The sequence below is a fragment of the Camelus dromedarius genome, chromosome 3, assembly GCF_036321535.1.
Source record: "Camelus dromedarius isolate mCamDro1 chromosome 3, mCamDro1.pat, whole genome shotgun sequence".
NCBI lineage: Eukaryota > Metazoa > Chordata > Mammalia > Artiodactyla > Camelidae > Camelus > Camelus dromedarius.
The window spans coordinates 100856468-100881850 of NC_087438.1; the positions used below are offsets into that span (position 1 = coordinate 100856468).

The 25383-nt window shown below is 42.0% G+C and overlaps 1 non-coding gene across 1 annotated transcript; it reads left to right on the plus strand.

Moving 5' to 3' along the window:
- Positions 1-24967: 24967 nt before the first annotated feature.
- Positions 24968-25040, plus strand: TRNAA-AGC (transfer RNA alanine (anticodon AGC)). Its single transcript has one exon. It is a non-coding gene; the product is annotated as a tRNA-Ala (tRNA).
- The last annotated feature ends 343 nt before the right edge of the window (positions 25041-25383 follow it).

Genomic DNA, 25383 nt, shown 5'->3' on the forward strand with positions numbered 1-25383 from the left:
TTCTGCATCGTGGGTTTTTATTTTAGACAAAATTCAGGAGTAGAGCACGGAAGATTTTACAAATTATGTGTGCTCTTTAATTAACTGACTCCCTAGGTGAATGGAATACTCTAGTCACTGATTAATTTACTACTGTAACATGTTTACTGAATGGTTACAATGTGCAAGACAGTATGCCACGGTTTAGGGACGAAGTGATGAACAAAGGTTTACATTGCATCAGACCCTCTTCCTCACAGAAGAGGGTGATTGTATCATCAATCACCAATTATCTTCAGGTATGTGGAATTATTATTTCCTCTGCTACAAAACCACCATTATCTACAACCCGTGTAGCTGTGGGGGCAATAAAGCTATTTAGCAAATGTTTGTTGAATGAATAAAGGAATACAGAGCTAGAGAAGCTCTGGGAAAGATCTCTTAAGATGATCTAGAATTAGGAATTTTGGATAAAGGTATGGGTGAGAAAATAAGTGATCAGTGAAGAAATAGCAAGACTGAGAAGACCCAGGATTGGTGTTTTTTAAGCAACCAAGGTGCCCAGAGGTGAAAAACAAATGCTTGTACAAACTTGTGGACCTCTAGAAATAGGCCAATTAAATTGCTCAGTGGGCAGGAAGTTATTTTTAGAACAAAAAGAAACAGGAAATAATGCTTTATATGCGGCTTTGCTGATTTATAGCATTTACTATTCAAGAAGCAACATAAGTTGAAAAGATATAAATATTCCATGTATACATGGGCCATGCTGAGAATGGATCCAAACCAGTCTGGTCACTCACAATCATTATGCTCTTTTTAGAACTAGTAGCCTTAAAAAATGTAGAGGTGGTTCACAGTTAAAGATCTCCTCCTCTACAACTTGGCTACCAGGTTTAAATTGTAAGTGGTCCAAACCAAGACCTTCCACACATAGAGAATTTATCAAAAAGCATGCACCAAACGGTTGAGAGCCCATCACTTGAATCCCAATTCTGCCCTTCTTGCATCACAATTTACAAGAAAGTCTCACTGGACGTAAACCAGTGATACTCTGGGGCAAGCTGTAGTTAACTGTATGGCTGGAATCCTGCAAACGGAGTCCTCCAAACCATGGACCGAATGGACCCAGCATGAGCTGCCATTTTAGAAGGCGCAGATGGGGACTGCCACTTAGAACGGAGAGGCTTGTGGTAGCTGAATTCTCTCACCTGAGTGCAACTTTAAAAAAAGCTAGATAAATTTAAAAATAAAATCTTTTTCAAGGTATCAGAGAGAAACAAAAGCAGTGAAGATGAGCCAGGCTAAGATTCCAGATGGGAACATCCCAGAGACGTGAGCTGAGGAAATGCGACAGCTTTTTCCAAGGGGTGTTTGTCAGTTCTGGGTGTGACCAAGAGGCCGAACAGCCTATCTGGCTCCAGCAAAACCCCCCAGCTGGGACGGAAGGAGAAGACAGCAGAGACTTTCCGTTAGGCAGCCCTGAGGTGACCAAAACTGGCCATCTGAACGGCCTCAGCACACAACTCCTGTCCAGGGCAAGACCTTTGCTGAATTCTGAAGCTGTACCGAGTGAGGCTTGGAAGGTAAAGTGAAAAATCTCTGCGAAGGGGAGTAGCATTTTCCTTAAACTCATGGTTCCGAGGAGACTTTGAGCTGCTGGGGGAGGGAGTCTGGTTAACAGGAGGTGAGCTGACCTGTCTGCAGCCTCCTCTGTGCCTCGGCAGACCTGCCAACTCTGGGTGTGGCCAGGAGCTGAGAATCCAGCGTGGTCCAGCAGGGGACTGCAGCTAGGGGATGGGAAACCAGAAGTGCTGGCTCTCCTGTGAGCATGGAAGGATGAAACTGGGAAGTTGAGGAGCCTCAAACACACAGCTGGCGTCCCTTCAAGAAATCTGTAGGATTCTAAAGCTTCAAGGACTAGGAGACTAAAAGTCAAAAACCTCTGACAAGCAGAGGAGAATCTTTTGTATTTTGTTAGTACTGAGCAGTCAAAAATCAACCTGGGGATGGAGTCCTGGTTGACACATCAGATTCTCAGTGGAAAGGACGTTCCCATCCCGGGAACAGGAGCAAACCTGAGAGAGACCCAGCCCAACCACATGTTTGGGGAGGATGTTGCCTTCAGCCCCAATCTACCTGCCCAGCAGAAGAAAGGTTTGTCTTTCTGGTGGAAGATGACATTGTCTAGAACCTCCAATATGTTTTTATGCATAACTCCCGGCATCCAATCAAAATGCAAAGACCCCTGAGGTCAGAAGTTTCTCATACTGTCATGCAAGGATCGAGTGTGTCTTGAGAATATTTTCAGCCAGTTGACATTTTGAACACCCTCATTTCATGAATAAAAATGCCTTTCTGCATCCATCATGCTAATAAGCAAAAAAACCTATTGTTGATCAGAGACAGAGAGAGCTGAAACCCTTGCAGCCCCTCATCTGGGGTGTGGCTCTAATCATTAAACGCTGCCTAACCGCCCTCCAGTTGTGTGCATTTCTGACTAGGATGTGGACGAACGCATATGTATCTACAGTACATCGTCTATGATGTGATGTTTTCAAAGTAAATTATAGATCACATAATACACCAGAAACTCCTTGAAATCTGGGACTTCATTAAATTCAACTCTGTGTGCCTAGCTCATTCAGAGCTTAGCACGTATCAGGGATATTGATTGAGTGGATCGATACACTAAGTATACTGGTAAAATTATAAATGATGGATGACTCTAGACAATATTTCAAATGTTGAGAGTTCCAACAAGGGGCTGTTAGCTACTTCGCACCCCTTCTCCCTAACTCATCATTTGAACCCCCTACCACATCCTGCTGTCTCTCTTGGCTCTCATTTCCTGTCTTTGATTGCTATGCTATCATTTCTGATCCTTTTCCGTGTATTTCCAAAGGCAGCTGAGCGCAGTAGTTGGGAAACCAGCACTCAGGTGTCAGGCAATCCTTGATCTGCCCTTTACCACTCGTCTGACCTCTAGCAAGTGACTTAGCTTCTGGTTCTGACTCCTTCACTATAAAATGTACCAGTATAGCAATTGTAGCTTTTGCACAAAGTCAGCGCAAGGATTAAATAAGCTGACACCTGTCAAATGCTTACGAGTGTGCCCTGCACACGGTCACAGTGCAATAAAATGTTAGCCATTATTGTTTTTTTTTTTTTTGTTCAAGCTTATGCAGTAAGCTTGGTATTTTCAGTTTGGTATTTTCAGTCGAATATCTCTGACATTTACATGAAGACTGCTCCTCTTAACAGAACAAGGACTCAAGAAACATGAGACTTCAAAAAAAAAAAGGGAACTTTTACTTGCAAATTCATATTGCCTCGTTTAAAGAAGTTAATTTGAGAGAGTAATACACTGGCCTAAAGACATTTAAAAGACAATTTCCCAGTTTGTTAATATTTTCCCAGTCTATTTGGGCTTCCAACAGCTTGGGAGCCCTCCCAAAACAGCTCACTGCTTCCTAGCCATGTCCTTTTTAAAAAAAAAAAAAAATCGCTATTTCCAACAGAATTATCTTTAAACACAAGCTTTAGCTCAAAATGACATTTGCTTTTCTGGAAATAAAATCCAACTTTAAAAGAGGAAGACTTTGTGGAACATACGCTTTCCATTGTTCCAGATTCTAAGTGCCACTCCCAACGAAAAATTCTTTTAGGAAAGGACTCATTTGCTTGGGGAAGGGTAACACATTAGATTACCGGCCTCCATTAAACTGAGATGATAGGAGGTGTGAGGCCATGGGAGTAGATCCTGCATTTGTTATCGGATCTCAGTGTCTCTGCTGTCCAGCTATTGAGCTACTACCATGGCTGGTGCCCGCTCAAGGAACATGGCATGAGGATGATTCGCAATTCCAAACAGCCAATCCAGTAGGGGTACAGGACAGCCCGGACTAAACATCAGTTAGTTTTCTGATCTCTGAGCAACAGCTCTTAAATGATTTTCAGCGCATACGGTAAAAGTTACGTACAGCCCAAATCACCCTTGACAGTCCCTCAGGACGATACCACGCTGGATAGTAACAAGCCCAACACAGCCAGTTTTCCTCCTGGAATGTCCAAATCCACTCCTGTTTCTTTGAATTACTTCCAGATGAAGTAGTTGACTTGTGTTTGGGGGCCGTATTTTAGGAAATCCCTTTATGTTTAAACACTGGTAACACACTCAGTGTGGAGAGATGCCCACGCTGTGTGGGAACTGGTGCCAAATGAAAGAGGGTCGTATTCACTTTTCCTCTCTCCTGCACAAAAGCATATGCTAATTGAGCCAGGTGGACAGACAGAATCACCCGCACTATTTATATAATTTATCATATTTTCTTTTCTCTCATCTTTGGCCTCGGCACACCTTGTGAACTGTATTGGTTGACTGTTAAATTAGATGAATTGAGATGTTCTCTACACAACAATCTTTGAAACAATTAATTGCTAAAATCTACTAAATATGTGCCAGGAACTATACTAAATACGCAGTATTTCACATACTCTTGTCTAAAGTTTTATCTTTTAAATCATACAGTAAAATTGACTTTTTGGTGTACAGTTCTCTGAATTTTGATGCAGGCATACATATATGAAATGCCACTGCAGTCATGATACAGAACAGCTCCATCGCCCCGTACAACTATCTCCTATCTCCTTGTAGTCACACACTTCCCCTACACCTAACCCCAAACCGATTCATTGTAACTACAGATCTGTTCTATGTCACTGTACTTTCGTCTTCTCAAGAATATCACATACATGGAATCCTACAGTTTACAACCTTTGGGGCTGGTTTCTTTCACCCAGCATAATTCTTTTGAGATTCATCCAAATTGTTGCATGTACCAATAGTTCATTCCTTTCTATTGCTGAGTAGTATTCCACTGTATGGATATACCATGGCTTATTTATTCATTCATCCACTCTTTTGGGTTATTTCTAGTTTTGGGTGATTATAGATAAAACTACTCTAATAAATACAGAACAGAAACAGACTCATAGACATAGAATACAAACTTGTGGTTTCCAAGGGGGGTGGGAGGTGGGAAGGGACAGACTGGGAGTTCAAAATGTAGAATAGATAAACAAGATTATACGGTATAGCACAGGAAAATATATACAAGATCTTACAGTAGCTCACAGAGAAAAAAATGTGACAATGAATATATATATGTTCATGTACAACTGAAAAATTGTGCTCTACACTGGAATTTGACACAACATTGTAAAATGATTATAACTCAATAAAAAATGTTTAAAAAAAAAACTACTCTAAACATGTGCATGCATTTTTATGTGAAAATAAGTATTTATTGCACTTGGATAAATATATCCATGACTGAGATTGTTGGGTCATACAGTAACTTTATATATAAGAAATTCTCAAACTATTTTCCAGAATGTCTATATTATTTTGCACTCCCATCAGCTACATATGAGAGTTTCATTTGCTCCACATCCTCATCAGCACTTGGCATTGTCAGTATTTTTAATTTTCATCATTTCATAGGTATGTAGCAATGTTCTAATGATGATATAAAGCAGGTGCTCCTACTATCTCAGTTTTACAGATGAAAAAAATAAGGCTCAGAGAGACTGAGGAAATCACAGGAAGCCTTGTATTGTATAAGGATAGAAGATAAGACTTGAACCCAGGCTGTCTAACCCCAGAGGTCTAGAAACTTTTCACACTGTGGTATAGAAGCAATGCAATCAACAAGACATGTGTCATGATGTCTTATTAAACCTCACTGATGCTTTTCAAAGTTGGGGATATTTAACATGATTCTGAGTTTGGTGAAGAAGCTTGAGGATGACTTCTATTCAAAACAGTGGCAAAAGAGGGCTGAGCAGACAGATTAAAGACAGTGATCTCAGTTTTCTCTCGAGTGAAAAAAATATTCAGGGCAAAAACAAAAAGAACAACAAACAAGAAAAAATGCTCCCTGTGACCTTTACTTCCTTTCTGCTCTTTCCTCCCACAGGGTAATTTTTTTTTTTTTTTTTGACAAGAAAATGCCAGTTCTGAGAGCCATTTTTATAGATTTGAAAAGGGAAATTTTTTCTGGCCTCTTTTCCATTTCCTAGGTTTTTCTTTTTTCTTACCCTTGTTGGACTACAGTCTGAGGACAAGTTCTCAGCCCCCCCGCCAGGTTTCACGGGGATCCTTAGTAGTGGTAAAGTTGCAGAAGAATGAAAAGCTGACCACCGAGTCCATTTACAAAGAAGAAAGTTTTAAATATTACATTGAGTTTCTTATAATACATGCAAATCACAAGCCTGAAAATATCAACCATTTGCCTGTAATTTGGTTAGATTGTTTTCTGCTGGTGTTTCTTTGTTTGATTGGCACTCGAACTAACCACAGGCAGTTGATGGTGAGATGGAAATAGAAGAACGCTCAAGACTCAGATGCTTGACAGGAACCAGTCACCTTTCCTAAGCAGGCAGATTTTCATCTCTGAGAGCAAGAAAGAATTGCTCGACTTCTCCATCAACCAGCCTACCTTTAGCTCAATCCGTCGTCAGCTCCCTGCTTCTGAAGGCACTGGCTTTTCTCCCTCTGATAGCTTCCTCTCCTCCTACCTACCCAACTCCCCCTCCCATTTGGGAAAGTCCTTCTGTTGTGTACAGAGTGTATTTTTAAAACCATATACCGGAACCTCAGTGCTGCCGGGGAATTCCCCCTGAAAGTGGCGGTATTTGTAAGAGAAGTGCATCAAATGCTGGCTTTTTTTCAGTTTTTCATTACAGATGATAGATTAAAGGCTGCCTCCTAGGTCAGACAGAATCTTGATTCTGCTTCTATGTCCTTTCTCTGTGGGGCTCGGATATCTTGTTTCCTTCCTGTTATCCATCTCTCCCACCCTGCATCTTCTGCTTCTCTCAGGCATATTGGTCCAAATCTCTCAGTATCTCTGAGAGAAAGATAAAACTGGATCCCTTTCTTACATCAAACATAGACATGGACTCCAGATGCATTTAAATGTAAAAGATAAAATGATAAACATAATAGAAGAAAATATAGAATATCTTTGTGACCCACCATGGGAAAAGAATTTATTAAACAAAGTGTCAAAATATTAAAAATGCAAAACAAAAGTATTGATCGATAGGATTACTTCAAAAGTGAGAATTTCTGTTCAATGAAAGGCAAAGTTAACAGGCAGATGACAAGATTGGGAAGGGTACTGGTTCATATCTAAAACTGATAAGGGATTTTTATTCCTATTACTTAAGAAATCCTTACATACTATGAAGTAAAAGAAACCCCAGTAGAAGAATGAGCAATGAATATGAGCAGGCAGTCTGTAGAAGAGTACACCGAAGAGACTCATAGACACTGAGGAGATGCTCAAAATTATCTGTAAATAGGTAAATGCAGGTTGATATAATAGTAATGCATCACTTGACTGGAAACGATTAGATAGCAGGATGATGTTAGGAGCTGGCATGGATGTAAAGCTGAGAGACCCTTAGGTGTTCTGGTGTTGCTGACTGGGGAACCATTTTGGGGGTATAATTGGGCACTACTTGCCAAACTAAGTATATGTAATTCTACGACCTAGCAATTCTGTTCCAAATGTTTATACCAAATAAATTCCCACATAGATCCTTAGGGGGCAATGCAGGAAGATGTGAACTGTGATCTCATCTGTGGTGGCAAAGAGCTGGAGGCAACCTTGATGTCCATCGTGGAGAAAGCAGGTGGCTACGATGTGATGGATGAGACCACGTGGCTATTAGAGGCAAAGGATTAGATGTATATGCAGCGACACAGAGAGACCATAAAACACAGTGATTGTGAAAGAAGAAATAGAATAAGGAGGGGAGGATATAGCTCAGTGGTAGAGTGTATGCTTAGCATGCACGAGGTCCTGGGTTTGATTCCCAGTAAATTAATACATACCTACATACATACATACATACCTAATTGCCTCCCTCCCTGCCAATTTTAAAAAAACATATTCAAAAATTTTATAAATAACAAAAAAGAAACGGAATGAGTTACGATGCAGTATCATTTATGTAAATCTAAAGCACTCATACAAAATATCATTTTGCATATAAAGAAAAATAGACATTTTGAATACATTCAACTAGACTGACTGGGGACCTGTGGAAGTGGAAAATGGGAATGAAAGAGAATGAGTAAACACAACAAGAGAGGAACCTCCCATGGATCAATGATGATCTCGTGCCCCAAAACCAAAGAAGATTATCACCTCCAGCCTCTGTTTCTGAGAGCCACAGTAAACAAAACACAACAAAGTCGCTTAGATGTACTTCCACACTTTCTCCAAAGCAGGCTCTCAAACCCAGGACATCCTCTCTATCCTCAGTGACGCTTCTCCAGCCCTGAAAAACACTGACCTTGGCCTAGACTGCTAGAAAAGAGCTGATGGTGTCCTGTCTTTCCTCTCAATCCTGTCAGTGAATAGTCCATGCTGTTGTGACTCTCAGTATATTTGCTTTTACGTGATGCACATCTCTCACTGCCTACCTATATCTGGGTTTCATGATTCTAAGTCCCACATATGCAGGTGTCCATGGCGAAATATCCATATTCAGTGGTCCATTTTGCTGCCCTTCTTTTTAGTAATAATAGAAACAACCTAAATTGTCTACCCATAAGCAAATTTGTTAAATAATTATAGTGCGTCCTTACAATCGACAGACTGTGCAGCTACAAAAAGAAACAAAGACATTCCTAATGCACGGATATAGAATTATCTTGCAGACACATTTTTAAGTGATAAAAAAAAAACCAGTGTGGAAAATAGTGTGAACAATACGCTAAGATTTGTTTTAAGGGGGAAAAGAATATGCCACCATCTTTGCTTGTATGTGTCAACCATCTCAGAAAGGATACATAAGAAATGGACAGGACTGGTTATCATCTTAGAGGAGAACCAGTGACTGGTGGACAGAGGTAGAGGGAGATTTTCTGCTTTTTCATATCTTTTGAACTTTTGAATTATGTGGATGCATTAACTATTTCAGATTAGTATTTGCAATAAATAAAAATTATAAATTCATAATAGTCAAGGATTATGTTTTCAGATTTTCAGTTCATTGGTGTGTAGGTAAACACTAAGTAAATATATTAAAGTTGTGAGAAATATGCTCTGTATCAATAGTTATCAAATTGCAATGGGGATGAAAAATGTGGAGCTGAATTGAGAAAAAATCCGTATATGTCAGAACTTAGGCACCAAATGAGGAATAGCCCCTTCAATGGTCACCTTTGGAAGAAATACACTCATTTAAATGTAGGCGCTATTGTTGGGTGTATTTTGGATTCCTCTAATACAGGACTTTAAAATTTAGGGTCCATGCGGTCTACAGATAAAATTCAGGGGACCTATACACAGGCATGGGAAAAATTATATGTATATTTTTATTAACCTGTTTATGAAATTTAATATTTCTTTTAATTATGAAAGCATTAGTAATTCCTATGATCTTGTTGCCAATAGAAATTAGACATTAGACCTAGTTTTTAGATCTTATTTAATGCATTAGTAAGGAAGAAAATAATATACCATAATTTTTTATATTTTGATAACTGTATTCAATATGATTGATTCCTTTGTCATCCCATAAATTTTATTTTATCCTCTTAAAAACTTTATTTTGTGATGGAGTCCGGAAGCTTTACCACAATGCCAAAGCACAGAAAAGTTAGGTCCTTGTGAATAGGTCTAACTTTAGGGCAAGAAAACAGCCATAATAATTTGTGACTATATGTTCTTTTTTGGAAAAAAAAAATTCTTTAACGTTTTGGCTAATTGCAAAGATCAAATGTACTCTGAAAGGATAAGGATATGCCACCACTGGAAATATTTTGGAGAAAGTTCCAACAACAGAGATTGAGTTTTATATACAGAATTACCAGGCCCTCTTATCATATCTCATCCTCTAACATGCAAATAATTCACTCATTTAGCAAATATTTGTTGAGGGGTCACTAGATACCAGGCACCAGGGTAAGCATGGAGCAAAGTGTAATAAGCAGGACATACATGGTACCTACCAATCCCGATGGAGGTGATGTTACAATGGAAGGAATCACCCACAAAAAATGCTAACCAATCAATCAATCAGATAGATCAGATATTTACGAGTGCTATGATGGAAATGAAGCAGGACAGTAGTCTAACCTAAAGAGCGAGAAGAAGTAACATGGTGACCAGGAGCTTCGTTCTAGCGTCATGCTCCCTCAGTTCATATCCTGGCTCCATGCCCCTCTGGCTCTGTGACCTTGACTTAGCTACACAATCTCTCTAATTCCCAACTTATGTTATATATAAAACTGGCATATTCACATCACCAACTTCAAAGGGTTTTTTTTTAAAGAACCTAGCCATTTCTCACTTACATGTGGAATTCAAAAAAAAAAAAAAAAAAGGATACAAATTGACCTATTTACAAAACAGAAACAGACAGACATAGAGAAGAAATTTATGGTTACCAGAGGGGTAAATGGGGTGGGAAAGGATAAATTGGGAGTTTGAGATTTGCAGATACTAACAACTATACATAAAATAGATAAATAACAAATTTATACTGTATAGCACAGGGAACTATATTCACTATCTTGTAGTAACCTGTAATGAAAAAGAATATGAAAAGGAATATATGTATGTATATATATGACTGAAACATTATGCTGTACACTGGAAATTGACACAACATTGTAAACTGACTCTACTTCAATAAAAATAAATCACTAATTTAAAAAAAGAACCTAGCCACTCCTAACATCTCTCTAAGAACCAAGCACAGAATTTGGAAGAATTTAGTATTCTTAAAGAAGTTTCTTTCTTGGCATTGTATAAAAGATCTAAATACATTAAACTCGAAGGGTTGCCCTGTAATTTTTTTCTAACACACCCAATAGCACAGATTGAAATGAAAGCGACAGAAGAACTAGTTTCAAAGTTGCTATTGTTTGCTACCATATCCTGTGAGACCATGGTCCTGGGTGACTGAGAAAAATTAATGAGGGAAATTACCCCAGAGCTGATGGAGAAGGAAGGATAGGTACAATTCCTGGCAGGCAGAGATATTTCTAAGTTAAAAAAAATTGTGTAATTGGGAGATCATCTCAAGAAGAGGGGAGATGGGTCCCCTGGCAGAGCGAGGTTCTTTATTCAACATTTATCGGAAGAACACTAAATGCAACGAACATACAGAGTGAACAAAGCTGACAAGTTCCTTCCCTCGTGGAGCCTGTGTTCCGACGGGGAAGATAGATAATAGTAAGTACAAACACATTCAGCAACTGATGAGTGAATAAAGAGCGTTTCAGGCAGTACGAATTGCTCTGGAGAAAATACACCAGGTAGTGGGATAGACAACGACAATAAAGGAGTTTGGAGGAATTTAAAGCAAGGAGTGACCAAGCTCACCCACGTTTGTAAAGGCCGCCTTGGCTTCTGTGTGGGTAAAGTATTGGGCAGTGATAAGAACGGAAGCAGGGAGACTCTACCAGCAGGAGGTACTTCGGTGGACCCTGGGGGAGGTGATGGTACCTTGGACCAAATGGGTGGGGGTGCAGATGAGAGAGGCAGGTGGAGAGATGAGTCAGCTGAAACAGGAAAAGCAGGCACAAAGGCGACCAGAACAAAAGGTAACAGAATGGGAGTTTACAGCGGAAAGAACACTTGCAGATCATTCTCGTCCAACCCCTAAATTTCTGCAGATGAGAAAACCACATCCCAGGAAGGCGAGGCGGCTTCGCCATCGTCTCAGAAGCACGACCAGTCTCTGAGTCTCCTGACCTCACCTTCAGGACTCCTTCTACCACCCTATGCTGCAAAACCAGACCCCGAAGAGAAGCAAGCACACAGGGAAGAAGGACAAGAAAAGGGAGGGAGTGAAGAAGAGGGAGAAAGGGGGGACAAGGGGCAGCAAAGGGCCAGGATGGAAGTCAACTGAAGAAATAAAAGTTGAGAACTTTAAAATAATACTCCACCCATAGCACCAGTAAAGGTGGTCTTAATTTTTTCACTTTATTGAGCTATAATTGGTATATAATTAACTGCACATATTTAATCATTTGATAAATTTTGATGCATATATGTGGGGGGGGAGCCATCCCCGCAAAGTAATGACCCATTCCATCACCCTGAACGTTTTCTCATGTCTTTTATAGCCCCTCCTTTCACCACCAGAAACAACCCTCCAGACAACCACTGATCTTTATACCAACTGTAGATAAGTTTACATTTTCTATAAATATACATGTGTGTGTGTAAAAAAAAAAAAAAAAAAAAAAAAGATGAGGGAGAAGAAAATGACGGCAGGTGAATTAAAGGATGGGCGCCAGCAGGGGAGGGGAGCGAGGAGGAGGAGGTGGGGACCTTGTTGCTGGGATTAGTTAGGGCTGATGGTTTCTCGCTGAATAGACCGTCGCCTGGCTCACCGCAGCTGTCGGGGCACCAGCGGCAGCAGTTGGAGCAGCTGCCCACGCCACCTGAGCCACAGGAACAATGGCGAGGGGAGCCCAGATGGGCAGGAAGTTGCCCTGGGTCAGAGCCAGGCGGCCTGGATCACGGTGTTCTTACCCACCTCATGGGATCTTCCCAAGGCAGCCCAGAGACCAGGCATGTCCTTCACCATAACTGTCATCAGCACCGCATCACCATCGTCAGTCAGTGCTGTCACCCTGCTACCAGTCTTCTGGGTCAGGCAATGTGCTGTGGGCTTTACGTGCACGTCTCTCTTTCATCTGCACAAAAACATCTAACAGAGGTACTACCTCCCCTGGTTTGCAGATAAAGAACCTAAGGCTTAAGTAACTCGCATGACACCATCTCAGAGGCAGGAAGTGGCAGAAAGACTCTGCTATCAATTGTTTTAAGGAAACCCAGAGTGCTGGGCAGACTTTGCAAGAGGTGTGGGTGATGGGCACTGAAGACGTCTGGTTCCTTTTCACCTCCCACAGGTGGAGGACGCTTGGACTGGGAAGACGGGGCTGATGGGGCCAGGCGAGCCTTTGTTCTTCCCACCTCCTGATGGGTCCCCTCAGCCAGCCCCTCCCCTGAATAAATGCCCAGTTCCAGTTACACTGGCAGCTCACAGAATACAAACTGAAACTTCTTTTCGAGTTTTTATGCTGTTTTCGTTGTTCATAATGTATAAGTACTGGCCTTCTCCTTTTCTTTCAAGGCCCTTTCAAATGTCACCCCTTCTGTGAAAGTTTACTTCTCTCCAGGCAAAATAAATCACTCCATCCTTGGTACCTTCACAGTCTCGCATTTTGGTTTGAGGCACTTGTCTGCCTCCATCACAGCTTTGCCTTCTTGAGGAAAGGAAAAGTGTTTTAATCATCTCTGTATCCTTGGCACCTAACACAGTGCTCGGCGCAGTGGAAAGTCAATAATTTTAACTAAACTGAAAAGCACAAAAATGGAAATGGAATTTGTTGGGGCCACTATAAATCAGCCGTTTCCAACTTCCCCTCCTTAACTCAGAAACTGTCATTCTCATAAGCACATCCACATTTTTTTCTATTGGCAAAAGGTTAAATAGCACATGGATTTCTCTTGGGAGAACAACTAATGCAAGAATTTTACAAGGATGTGAGTTATAAAACTGATCATCTGCTATTTCCAAAGTGTCATTGTGTGAGGGGAAAAAAACGATACATATAAACATACATACGTATATTCTTTTTTAGTTTAGTTTAGTCTTCAGACTTCTGCTCCACAGGCAAGACGAATGAGAGGACCAATTATAACACAAAAGAATAAGCACAGATACAACTCATTTTAGAGGCAAATATTATATGTCACATGATCCTAACACATTTTTACATGTTATTATGAGTAATATTACGGCAAATCACTTTATTTCTGATTTGGTCTCTGGAGCTCCTGCTTTATCATTAACGGAAACGTCACAGGTAGCATCATTCTCACTGATACGCACGGAAGGTAAAAATACACCACATTTTCCTCATCTATCCTTGCCTTATTCTTTTTTTATTTTGTGTATATATATATATATTTTTTTATTGAAGTACAGTCAGTTTACAATGCTGTGTCAATTTCTGGTGTACAGCACAGTGCTTCAGTCATACATGAACTATCCTTGCTGTGTTCCTTATTAAAAACAGAGACTTTGGAGGGGGAAAGGAAATGGCAGCAAGCATCCTGAAACCACAGCTTAGACACATGACAGTAATCCATAATCATGACACCTGTCAATGAATTATCGATGAGAGGAGATCACTCAGCCTTCGATGGCAGAGAGGGATCAGTCCAAGGGCTGAGTGTAATTCCCAGCACAACCTCTCACATTCTACCCTCTTTTTTCCTGCTCAAGATATTAGAATACAAGTATGCAAGGATGATCTCATTATAGGGGCAACTTCCAATCTTCCCTAATTATATGTAGAAGTACTTCATTTATGAACTCAAAAGGTTTAACAAATAGTGTAATTAACTATTTTTATTTATATAACCTGAATCATTCAGCCTCACCTACACGAGGCTACAAATAGGGTCACACATATATAAAACTTACAATGTCTTTCAGACTCTTACTTTCTCAAAATAGAATTTGTTCCCACTAAAAGACATCCTCTCAAGCAGTGCTTCACTTATTTCTACAAATCACCCTGGCTATTGCCGTGACCATGTGGCATCTACCAAGTTTTTTTTTTTCCTCTCTCCTGATCGAGCTCTCATTTTGTTGCTGTCTGTTATCTGCTTTCAAATCTTCCTGAAGATCATTCAGCTTTGCTGCATAAATGGTGGCAGAAATGTGAATGTTGTCACTGTCTGCTACTATTTCCAAAGCTGGCAGTTTGCAGGATGCCAGCCTGGGGCAGGTTCCATGAACAGACGGTGACTCTGACCTATACTGTATTCGTTTTCTATGGCTGAGGAAACAAATTACCACAAACTTAATGGTTTAAACCAACACAATTTATCATCTTATCGTTCTGGAAGTCAGAAGTTCAACAGGGGTTTTACTGCGCCAAAACCAAGGTGTTGACAGGACTATATATTTATATTTTTTCCCTGGAGGCTCTAAGGAAGAATTCATTTCCTTGTCCTTTTCAGCTTCCAGATGCTACATGTATTTCTTGACTCATAGCCCCATCCTCCAATTGTAAAGCCAACAATATTGCATCTCTCCAGTCATTCCTCTAGTCATGCACCCCTCTACCTCTCCTCTTCCACTTTTACGGACGCTTGATTACATTAGGCTCACTCAGATAATCCAAAATAATCTCCCTCTCTTAAAGTCAGCGGATCAGCAAACTTAATTCCATCAGCAACTTGAATTCCCCTTTTCCCTATAACCTAACACAGTCAAATGTTCTGAGGATTATGACATGGACATTTTTGGGGGAGGGGACATTATTCTGCCTACAAAGTATACTTTGTCACTTGAACTCCAAAACAGTATTTTTCATGTCCAAAGTCTCTCGTGTCATTAATTAACAAATTTCTAGTATTATCAGGTCATAGGAAATAAAGTTAATATGTTAAAGTCAATTGTATTTCTATATACCATTAACACATAACTGGAAAATAAACATAATACCATAATACCACCCAGGAACATCCAACACCTAGAAATAAATTAATAAACGACATGCAAAAATTCTACACTGGAAACTTTAAAACAGGGCTGAGAGAAATTCAAGAAGACCTTTGAACAAAGTGGAAAAGGATACTAGGTTCATGGATTAGAAGACTCAACATTGTTAAGAAAGCAATACCCCTAAACTCACCTATAGACTCAATGCAATTCCAATGAAAGTTGCCATAAAAACACCGGCAAAACTTGTATTAGAAATTGACAAGTTGATGCTCAAATGTGCAAAGCATTCAAAACAGGACACATTCATCATTTATGGTCAGTATTAATGCAATTCAGTTGAAAAAAATATTGGAACTTCGTAAAAGAGAGGGCAGCAGCATAATGAAATGATAAGACAGCTCTGGGTTCAAAGCCCAGCTCTGTCACCTGCAACTGTCCCACCCTCAGCAGAGCTTTGGGGAGGGGTACAGGATGAAGGATGTATGGTTTGAAAAGGCACTCAAGGAGGCTTGGAAATAACTCACCCCTGCCCCCATCTCCCATCAACCACCTGGACACAGAAGCATTGTTCTAAATGAGTCATTCAAATGATACTATGCTCCTGAAATTGGAAGGGACCTTCGAGAATATTATATTTACCCAAGCTTCTCATGTTTCAAAAAAGGAAAACAGAGGCCCAAATGGGGGTGAAGTGACTTGGTCAAGATCACACAAATGTAAAGGCAAGTGTTCTCTATCAAAGTTAGACCAGAGCCCGGCCCTAGCTGCCCAAATCCGAGTCCACATCCCAGACTGGCCGCCCACTCGCCATGTAACTCAAGGATGAACCTCTGTAATTCAGATCCCTTACCTGAAAACATGGAGGGAAATAACACCTGTTTTTAGAGATATGTTGAGGAGTATTATGAAAATAACTTTTAAAGTGTTTAGCAAATTGCTTGACACATAGAGGGCACTCGGCAATTTTTTCTTTCCTCTTTCCCTCTCTGTGCTCTATACGTAGCTGACCTCTCATTAAATACGTACTCTAACATGAACGTTAGTTGAGGCTTTTGTTGCAAGTAACAGAGCTCTATTCAGGTTAACCTAAGTAAAAGTGGGGTACCTGTTATAAGAGGATTATCATGAAGACCCCGAAGTCATGAACTCAGCCAGGCTTCAGGAAATCACCGGAACCAGCAACCATAAAGGCCTCTCTTCCATCTCTCTTTTCTGCTCGTTTCTCTGCATCTGCTCCTCTGTCTGTCTCTCTTTTTCTCTGCTTTCCTATGCACATGGCAATGGAAGACAGGGATCCTACAATTCAGAGCAGATTTCTTCCATTTACCAGCCCAGACCTCAACTGTGTTATTTTAGTCTAAACGCCAAACTTTCTGAGAAGGAGAATTTGGTTGGCCAGCCAGTGGAAGGGAGGGCCAGTAGAGACACACAATATAAATTGGCTGCCAGAGACCCATCACTCCAGGTGAAAAGAAGTTATAGGGGCCCTTGTAAGTTGGACAGAGGCCCCCTAAAAATATACTACAAACTGGCAACTTGTTGGTAAATATCTGAGAGGAATCCCTGTCACGCTTGAAAGGTTTCCAGCTCAATACATAGCTCAGAGAGGCAGTGCCCCACTCCGAATGCCCTATGCATCAGTGTGGGTACACTGACGACTTAGATTTTATCTATTTCCAAAGCGCCCCGTTGACTTTTTTAAACACCCAGAGCCATGGCCACAGAGCGGGTTTGCTCAGGTCTCTTTCCTTGACTTAGTCACGAGGAGTGTGAGATCGGATATTCCCGCTCTTAAAACCTGGCCTTACGGAAAAACTGTTCTTAAAAGAGTCATCTTATTTCAGATAGGCTTGGCTCTAAAATAAAAGGCCCCTTTCACGGAGTTGCTATGGAAAGTTGCCATGAACTGTACTATATCAGGAAAAATATTGGCTTAAGGTTTTTCTGCTCTTCAACAGTTATTCCCAGAGTCCAGTTACTAGAAACACTCCAGCTCAGCAGTCTGGTTTTCTGCTCGTGTACATAACTGCCTTTCTAATGAATGAATTATATGTGAGCTAATTGTAGAAAATTCTTTTTTGGGGGTTTGGGGGAGGCAGGTAGGACTTAGCATGGTCCTTTATTATGCATGGTCTTTTATTGGCAAAACCAATCACCTCTCCAAGTTTTAAATTTCATTAATTTTCTCCTTAATTAAAACCATTGATTTTAGTGGAAAAATAAATGAACCGCATGCTTTTCTAATGGATGTAAGCTTATGCTATGCAAATACCAGAGAGTCATGCACTGGTCCAGCACTGCCCCAGTTTATTACCAGTTTAAAAAAAACAACAGAAACTGTTAACACAAGTCTCCTTTACCCCAGATGAGGGCAGCTCTGCTTTGGGGCTTTGCTAATAGTGAGCAGAAAACGCTGCTCAGAAGTTTCAAGCTTAATTTGCAAGTAGGTCATTCTTTTCCATAGTCTCTCGGCATGTTTGGAAAAATCTGAATGATGGAATTGAAAATTGTGCGGCTCTAAGGCACAGAGGAATGTTGACACTGGTGAGGTCTAGCTCGAAGCCCAGAGTCTTCTTGTGCATGAATGAGGACGATGAGCTGAATGTGGAGAAGAGTTACAGCAAGGAAGCCGGACACATGCCCGCTGCCTTTGCTCAGTAGAGTGGGGTGAAAAGTCGACACATAAGCGTGTGTGTCTCATTTTTCCAAACTGGATCAACCCACCATGATCTATGCACTAGTTGTTTCCTTTCTCTTCTGTCATCTCCTCCTCTGAGAGTATCTGGAGTCCTATCAAAGAGGGCAGTGACTTCCAGCAAGTCCGCACTCAGCCGGGAGTCACCAACGGCCGGTACACCCAGAGCCCTTCTTCCCCACACATGACTAGGAAACGAGCAGTTAACATACGGTGGTCATTATACATCAACTTTCCCCTACTTTGCAAACCTTTATATTTAGGGATTCAACCTTTAGGAAATGTGTCCTACAGGAATGTTTGCTTTAGGGTTATCAGAGTTTTTATTGCAACACTGTTTTGTTTTTTTTTTTTTAAGGAACAAAACTTAAGAACAAAGTTAAGTGTTCATAATTGGGATAATAGTTAAATAAATTACGGTGCATCCATATGACAGAATACTAAGTGGTCAGCAAAAGGAATACAGTCCAGCCACGGATTAGGACGTGGGAAAATATCCGTAATATGTGGTTGGATAGAAAAAGCAAAACAGCCCACATATTATAATTTAATTTTTGTGAAACAATAAATTTCTATGGACTTGCGTGTATGCGTGGATAACGCACACACACCAAAAAGATCCAATAGGGTACAAATGAACTCTTAACAGCAAAAAGTGGCTCTGGGATGGACGGGAAAGGAACTTACACGTTTTACTGTCTACACTCTGATATTGTTGAATTTCCTACCATTAGAAGATATTATTTTATAATTAACAAATAAATATGATTAGGTACAGACTTTCAGTTTAGGACAGTGACAGAGTTCTGGAGATGAATGTTGTTGATGGTTGCATGACAATGTGACTGTGCAAATGCCACTGAACCAGACACTTAAACATGGCTGAAATGGTAAATTTTACGTTATGTATATTCTACCACAATAAACAGATATGTCCTTCCCAAGGGCATCTCCATTGCATAAGGAATGGGCAGTGGGTGGTCTGAAGGATGAGCCACCTGTTCCCAGGTAAGTTCACATAAGTGATGCTGGACCCGTGTGTAAAAAGTGTCCCGGATGTGACACCAGTGAGTTAGATGTGATGGGGTCCTGCGAGTTGCAGATGATGTCCTTGAGCAACTAGGGTAGGACAAAGGTCACCGTTGCCTGTTAGCATCACAGGAGAGCTCCCTTTGGTAAAGTAGATATTCAGGGGGAGGCTCGTCATGTCATCTCTTACGTGCATAACCACAACCACAACGCCCTTCCCCGCTTCAGCAGTGACTGCTTTTTCTCTTAAGCCTCAGCCTGGTTGTAACAGTGTACTGGGTTAACACCTTTGTTCACAGCTGCCTACATGCTGGAATTCCTTAAGGGTCCATGTGACATTTCCTGGCCATTTAATTGTATGGCATTATAACTTTCAAGCTGACATATGTCACAGTTGACTCGAGAAACAGTTACCAGTATCGCTAAGACAGAAAGAAAGAAGGGTCTGAGGGCAACTTACACTTACAAGACAAAGGGTGGCTTTAAGTTTCAGTGAACCAGTCAATGAGCATGTATTAATTACCTCCTGTATGAGCTAGGTAGGGCACACAAAGAAACACAATACAGGTGCCTGAGCTTAAGGGCTTACACTTTACGAAGAAGATACTTAAAATGCAAGGCATTGAATTGAAATGAATTGAATCAAACTGGATTGGGCTGGACTGAATTACATGGAATTGGATTCTTTTTGATTTGATACAATAAACGTTTAACCCCCGTAAAAATACCCCACTTTGCAAGGCAGCATGAGTTTGAAGAGGAGAATAAAAGCACTAACAAAATAAGACCCCCCTCCTACAAGATTCACAATGAGGAGGCGGCAGGGACGAACCTAGGGGAAGGCAAGCCATACCGTGATGGTGGTAAAGGAGAGCTATACGTGTAAATCAGGAGAGGACTGCATCAGTTGTGTCCGCGGCGATCGGAGTGTGACTCAGAACAGACGGGGGTGGGGGTGATGCCCAGGCTGGGAGAGCAGCGTGAGCAAGGGTCTAGGGCGGGGAACGTGCCAGTGTTTGGGGGACAGAGCGGCTCATTTCCTCTAGAGCAGAGCATACAGGATGGGGGACAAGGCTCTCTGCGTGAGACAAATTAGGGGAGGGAGTCTGGGGCCAGGGCCTCCAGGCACTTGTGGACAGTCGCAGAGTCCAAGGGCCGAAAAGGTGATGGGAACTTAGTGTTCTACCAGCAGAGCTTTTACCCACGGGAAGCCATCGCCTCTCACTCAGGTTACTGCACCAGGCTTTAACCACTGTTTCTGCTCCCGCTCCGCCCTCTCGTATCCATTCCCGGTATGATAGTCAGTGTGGTCTTTTGGAGACTGCAAATCAAATCATGCGACAATTCTGGCTAGTGTTTTTCCTTTGTTTCTTTCTAAGTTCAAAATGTTAACATGACCTTGGGGGCCTGCAGGGTAGGGGCCCCAGCTCCTGGCCTCCTCAAGACACCCTGTCTCTCCCGTAATGCTCAGTCCACCTGAACTGCTCCTTCCAGATCCTAGACTGCTCGGTGGTGCCTGGGCTACCTGCAGTGCCGGAAAAACAGTGAGTGGTCAACACACAGCTGTGGGAAAGAGCCTGGCAGGCAAGCAGGTCTGCGGGAGTGACCTGCATCTACAAGATGCATCTCAGGTACCACCCACCCTCATCGTGGGATGCCTGCAGGAGCAAGGGACTCCCTCTTCTGCCTGGAGAGCAACAGACGAATGGGCACAGACGGGGAAAGATTCTGAGGAAGATCAGCAGGATTTTGTAGCCGGAACGAGGCCACCGCTAAATTGACCTGCCACGGAGTCCAGGTTGAGCAAGACAAGTCAGAAAGGGGGATGCAGCCTGAGAGCAGAGCAAAGGCTGACTAGGACCCAAGGGAGCGTGAGAGACACACGTTCATGAGACCACCGTCACAGAAGGGCTTGGAAATGTCAAGATCACAGCAGGGAAGACCTTGAGGAAGGGCTGCCAGGTGGCTGGAGTGGCGAAGAAGGTCACAGGAGTTAAGGTCTAGAAATTGTTGGACAGAGAGCTGAGGTCACCCAGGATAAGAGCTCACCGCTGGACCCCTTTTATGGGACACAGAACTGCAATCCCACATTTACTTGTTGGTTTATTTGTTATTGTCTATTTTTCACCGCCCCAAGCAGATTATAATCTCCTCAAGGGCCAGTACCAGGTTTGTTTCAGTGTGATATCTAACATCTATCATAATCAGGGATGCTTCTTAAATATTTGGAGGATAAATGGATGATTGAACGAATGAGTGCTGACCGTACCTCACTCTCTCATCCATCCTTTTACAGTTTGAAGGTGACTCTGCCTATGGAAGTTGCGTGCTGTGAGTGAAAATCAGTTGGGAGTTGTGAAGACATAGTTTTACCAAGCTATTCAACTCTGGATTATACGCAGTTGTTCGACTTACTCTTCAGTTGCTTAATTTGTCCTCTCTACTCTGAACACTGTATGTTATTTGAGGGCAAGAGCCAAATCCTGCGTAAGATTTCATTTCTGTTTTCCGAGACCCCAGCGTAGTGCTGGGAAAATAGTATGTAGATAGGTACCAGGCTCGAGGGCAGGTTTTGCAGTTCAACAGGCTTTTTTTTTTATATATATATATAGCTACACAAAATTACTTCTGTCAGTGATCTTTGTATCTTACTCAGTTTCCTTACCCACAAAATAGGGACAAAAACCAGGCTCTAACTCCCAGAGTTGATGCAAAGCTTAAATGAGATAATGTACACTAACATTCATCACGGCCCGTTGCAGAGCACTCCATGCATGGTGGTGGAAGACAAAAATAACTCCTTAACCTGTTTTTTAGCCTGGGTGAGCTGCAGCTGCATTTCGGGTTTGTCATGGTTTGCAGTAATGATACCCTCGTGCTCTTCCTGGGACCTCAGCTGAAAGGAACATTTCCTCTCCTGGTTTGCTTCAGCAGCAGTGACTCCACCCCAGCACCGCCCCCTGCCCGGGACGAGTCTGGTCTGCATGCTCCTTGGTGGAGGGGAGTGGGGCTGCTCGCGACCTCAGGGGCTGATAGGGTGTGCACAGCTCCATGCTGCCCTCTGCTGGTGGTCCTTCGGGCTGCCCCTTCTCTGCCCCGGACTTTTCCAGTGCTGCGCTGACATAAAGGTACAAAGATTAACTATGGGAAGAGCACCATTAAGGAGACTCCGTGAAGATTCCGGGGTGGGGGAGGGTAGAGATGAGGGATGGACGGCACCGGTTGTTCTGTGGCTCAGTTCCCCCTTAAGGCGGTGCTCCCACCTTCGCCCAGGGCGCTATGAGGTTATACAGTGTGCACCAATGAAAAACTCGGTGTCTTCAAGGCTTAGAAGGTCTTGGAGCTCAGGTGAAGTGGTTCAGAGGCTCTGAGGAGGGTGGTGTCTAGCCTGAGATCACACAGCTAAACTATGACTTTGGCCTCTCAAGTCCAGAATGACAGCCCATCTGCCAGACCACCTTCTGTAAGGAAAAGTCAAAATGCTCATCATAAGATGGAATTTCCTCCAGGAAGGCTTCAGCATTGCCTCATTGAAATTAATCTAAATGACCACAGTCATGGCCCAGGAGAAATCTTCATTTCTTCCCTTTCCCTCATCCTTCACGCCCAATAAATAAGCAGGCCATTTATTTTTGCAAATCATGCATCTGTGCACTGTTCTCCACCTTGCCCACTGCCAGGGAGCACCGCTCATTGTCCCTCTGGCTGGCATGACTTTAGTTTTCTAATCAGTCTCTCTGCCTTCTCTCCCATCTCTTTCACAACTCTCTCCCCTCCCAGCAGGTGGAATGAGCTGTCAGATCATAGATCAGTCATGTTAAAACCCTTCTCGTTGCACTTAAAATAAATCAACCCTTCACCATGGTCTGCATGTCCCTGTGTGACTCCAGTCTCACCGCATTCCTGTGCCTCCTCAGTTCTCTACATCCCAACCAAAGTGATCCCGCTTCTCTGCCTCCAGAAGGGCAGCCCGCACCCCTGTACTTGCTATTCTCTCTGCCTGGATTACTCTTCCCTGCACTCTTCTGAAGGCTGGTCTTCCTCTTCCTTCATCTCTTCCCCTCCCTTCTCTTAGAGACGCCAGCAACAACCACCCCACTCAAAGTAGCCTCTCTCCCCACGACTCTCCTTCTCCCATCATTCTTGATCTTGTCTCCCTGTGAATTTCCTTCATAGCAGTAGTCATTGTTTGTTAAGTATCTTCCTCCTTTGTATCATGAATGTCTTCCATCAGAAATAACTTCTGGGAGAGCAGAGCTCTTGCCTTCCCACTGCTGTCTTCTCAAGCTCTGGTATTTAATAGATGCTCAGAAAGATACTTGTCGTGAAGAGAGACAGCACTTTGTATCTTGCGGGGCTGGCTAACTTCCCACAGCTTCCAGCTGCTCCCCTGCCACGTCCAACCACGTGGAACCATTTGCATCAGACTGTGCTCTTCTGTTGCTTGACTGAGTGAATGAGCACTCACAAGGGATCTCATTACCCCCACAGCATGATTGTGTGCATGTTTATATGTGCCAAGACCAAAATGTGTATATTTACACAAATCACATTTCTGCCTCCATGAAATTTACAACAGTTTCCTTCTCTTACTCATCACTGTAAGTCATAGTAACAAGACTTGATAGCACAAAATGCCAACCCATCACATTAATACAAATTTGATATGATGTTTATTTGGTGATGGTTTCTCCCTGAAACTAGACACTTGGGAATTATTTCCAAGAATAATAATTGAACAGGGAAAGAGACTGTAGTTGCCATTCAAATTAAAACCAAAAATAATTGTGTATGTGTTATTTGTCTGGTTCCACCTCTAGCAATGACTGGAGACAGGTCCTTACGGGTGAGTAACAAGAATGAATATTATGAGAGTCAGAAATAATGAACCAGTACCTTTCTGAAACCCTACAGCAAATGGCACCACAAAAAGAGGGCTGGGTAGGAAAGTATACCCACGTGAAAAAATAAACGTTGCAGTCAAGAACTATGCAGAACCACATTGTTACAAACGCACAGCATCCTGTCTCCTTTTGACTTGGCAACAATAATCTGGTTACACAAGGGTGGAATTTCAATCAGATCTGGCCCCTGATGTGGAAGGTGCTGAATCACCTGCCCGGGGGAAGCTGCAGACATTTAGCACTTTCACAGACAGCAGCGAGCTAATAGAATTACAGTCTGGCTCACTAACCACACATCACTCGGCTGTGCCAGCCTCTCTTTAGGGCAAGGCTGCTTTCTCAAATGCAAACCACAATATACTCTCCCTGCACCTTGTATCTGTTCATCCTTCTCAATGGTACATGCAAAGTGAAAAGAAATTGAGAGAGGAATGAATGGAATTAATGACAGTCTCCTAGACTGGTTCTCCTCCTTGGCCTATTAATGACATGGGGGTTTCATCTCCTAGGTCTTATCTTCTTTTAAAACTTATTTTTTAAATTGAAGTGTAGTCAGTTTACAGTGTTGTATCAATTTCCAGTGTATTACCTTCTATTCAGAGTAAAACACATTTAGATTGGCTTGGGTGATACTCAAATACTTTTTTTTTTTTTTGCCTTCAAATATTTTCTACATTTTCATTTAAATGTTTGCTGTGTAACATGTGAGAAATGCATGCTCTCCAACTGAAAGTCAAAGTTAGTAATCCCATGACCTAACATGCCAACTAAATCTAATTAAGAATTTGAAAGAAGGAGGGGAGGGTATAGCTCAGTGGTAGAGTGCGTGCTTAGCATGCACGAGGTCCTGGGTTCAATCCCCAGTACCTCCATTAAAAAGATAAATAAATAGACCTAATTACCTCTCCCCAAAACAAAAACAAATAAAAGAATTTGAAAGATTTTATCAAAAGACACATCAAGCAGGCCAGAGACATTTATCTGGATGATCCAACTTTCCTCTTCAAGACTGATGGGTCATAGAAAGTTTATTTGCTGTTGTCTGTTTTGCTGAAGGGAAGAACCTAAGAAGTAAGGTGGGGTTCAGTTTCAGATGACAAAGCTCTAGAATGACTTCAGTTGATGGGTAAAACTTGTGAACTCTGGCCCCAGCAGATCTTAGAGAACAGGCAGATAAGTTGGTACACTCAAAAAACACCCATTCATCAATGAGGT